Source organism: Lontra canadensis, unplaced genomic scaffold (genome assembly GCF_010015895.1).
Source record: "Lontra canadensis isolate GAN:19392208 unplaced genomic scaffold, GSC_riverotter_1.0 scaffold144, whole genome shotgun sequence".
NCBI lineage: Eukaryota > Metazoa > Chordata > Mammalia > Carnivora > Mustelidae > Lontra > Lontra canadensis.
Genome location: NW_022631138.1, coordinates 3408321 through 3411450, shown reverse-complemented (window position 1 = coordinate 3411450; position 3130 = coordinate 3408321).

Here is a 3130-nt window from a genome sequence, read left to right as displayed (position 1 = left end):
TTCATGAAAATGAGGAATGGGGCACCAGATTGCTGCTTGCATTTTCAATTCTGACACCTCTTTTCATACATTTCTGGTATATCATGTTCTCATGTCTCCAGGATTATTTCAGTCTGCCCCCTGGGACATCCTTGGCTTCATTTGCAGCAGCTAGAATGGTGCGGGGAGGGGCCATCCTGTCCGTGTCCTGGTCAGCCTGGCTGAGGTTGTCACCATGCAGGAAATGACACATGTATCTTCAACCATATGCAATCCTATGGCTGACATGAAAGAAGCAGAAAGAACATGTCTGCCCACTGACCATGCAGTCTCTGCTCTAAGTGAATCTGCTTTCCACAGAGTTCTCCTCTTGCTGAGTGGCTATTAATGCATCCCTGCAGGAGGAGACAGCTCTAAGAATTCAAGCTGGTTCTAAAGAAAAAAAGATTTCAGAGGGGCAAACAGGCCAGGAGAAAAGTGCTGGTACATTCCCACCTGAAGCTCTAGTTCTTTGTGGCCAAGACCAGGCTGGAAGAGTGCCTAAGCTTTGCTCTGTTCTCCAAGGCTGGATGGGGGAGGCAAACAAGCAGAGGTGGGAGGCAGAGGGCAGGTGACTGGGGGAAAGAATTTGCTCTTTATTAGGCAATCTAGGTGACTGATCCTTGGATGGATTCTAATAAAGAACATGGAGACAAATTTGAACATCTTAGACCATTCACAGCCCAAGCTCTCTCTTCCACTCTTATCTCAGCAACTAAGTTCTCAGGGATCCATCAATCACATGCTATGAGCTACTCAAGCTTGATTGTGGGATGGTCCTCGGGGAGGATAATGATAAAATGTACCCAGAAAGGCTGGGAGAAATGACAAGGCACTCAACTATACAATGTTTTTGCAAATAAAAGACTTAGTTGATCAAACACATAAAAAATGAAAGATCAAATTCCCCTGATTTTCCATGTCTCCCCACCATTTTGGCAGTGTCTTCTGTGCAGGCTTTAGAGTTAAGATGGTGTAAGATCTCACTGTGTAAACTGACAGCAGAACCCTCCGTGTGCCCCCACAACCCGAACCCCAAACACAGAAGGAAAGGGAGTGGTTGGATCTCCCTCTGTCAGACAGACAGAAAGAATTTATATCACAAATAGCATCTTTCAGGGTCAGTGGGGTAGGGTAATGGGAGGTGGAGGTGTGGTGGGGAAGTCTCCCAGGTCCTACTCCAACTAAGGATTCCTAATCTCTTTGTGCTCAGACCTTTGGGTGGTCCAATGGAATCTATGGTGCCTTCTCACAAAAAGGTTTTTAAAAACAAAAAATGAAGAAACATAAGCATAGCAAGGAACCAAATTTTATTTATATACAAACATCAAAGTATTTTAAAAATTAATGATACAGTAATATACTCTTTATTAATATATGAAATAACAAGATGCGTTGGCAAAAAAATAAAAGTACTCTGTGGCAGACATTATCTGGGGTATAAGGAGACAAATCACAGACTGGGAGAAAATATTTGCAAAAACACATCTAACAAAGAACATTTCAAACTCAACAACAGGAAACGATGCAATTCAAAAATGGGCAAAGGATCTGAACAGACACCTCATCAGCAAAGATAAGACAGATATCAAATAGGCATCAGAAAGATGTTCAACATTATAGGTCATTAAGGAAATGCACATCAGAGAAGACACTACATACCCGTTGTAGTGGCCAAAATCCAGAACACAGACAGTGCCAAATGCTGGTGAGGATGTGGAGGAATAGAACTGGCATTCACTTCTGGTAGAGATGCAGAAAGGGAGTAGCCATTTCGGCAAACACTTTTAGCAGTTTCATACGGACCTAAGCTTACTCTTACCGTATCATTCAGTGATCATACTTTTTGGTATTTGCCCAAAGGAGCTGAAAACTTACGTCCACAGGAAAACCTGCACACCAATGTATATAGGAGATTGACTCATACGTTGCAAAACTTGTATTTAACCAGATGTCCTTCCCAAGGCAAATGGCTAAATAAACTGTGGTGCATCCAGACAAAGAAATATTATTCAGCTCGAAAAGGCATAACCCACTGTCCATGGAGATGGTAAAAAGTTGAATGGTTGCCAGGGGTTAGAGAGGAGGGAGGGATAAATAGGCAGAGCGCCGCGGGGTTTTGGACAGTGAGAGTATTCTGTATGATATTCAATAGTTGCACTTGGTAGATTTGTCCAAACCCACAGATTTATCCACAGCAGGAGTGATCTGTCCTGTAAACTGTACACTTGGGGTGGAAATGATCTGTCAGTGTGGGTTCACTGATTGTGACAAATGTATCACTCTGGAAAGGGATGTTGATGATGGTGGGGCTGTGCATATGAGGAGGTGGGGGTATATGGAATTATCTGAATTTTGATTACATATACCATGGAATCCAGTATCTTGGACTAGGCATGTATAGACTATAAATAAACTTATTTACTCAGCCAGAAACAGGATCACATTGTTGTGTGGATTCAATCACTCTTTTACTTCTTTCACACCATGTTAGGACAGGTAATCGACATGACCCCAATTAGGCCATCTGTAATTTGGGGTCACTATTTGAATTGAGATGTCCTCAAAGCCTATAATTTCTATGCATTTCAACGGAATGTACAATTTGGCTTCCTTTTCAGGCAAGATCATGTTCTGTAACAATAATGAATTTGTCTATTAACCTTGAAAACATTTTGGCAACATAGTACCAGAATTGTCATCTCCCAAATATATTTAGGCCAAATGGTATAAGAGATTACCTTTGTGAAGAAGCTCATACCATCGGTGTCTAGCTGTGGTGTGTGAAGGGCATTCTATGCTCTACAGCTTTCAGATTGTGTTGTCTTCTCAGAACCCACTTCAACATTCCAAGAACTGCCTTCCACTTGTAGAAAAAGGTAGTGGAGGCAAACATAAAACTTTTAGGATTACCTTCTTCCATGTGTCTCTCTGTGTGTGTTGTGGCTGTTGCTTTTTTGAAGTATAGTTAGTACATAATGTAACATTGGCTTCAGGTGTGCAACCTGGAAATCTGCCATGTGTATACGTTATGCCTGCTCTCATCAAGTGTAACTACATCTGTGCTCATGCAACTATTACAATACCATTGACTATCTTCCCTCTGCTGGAC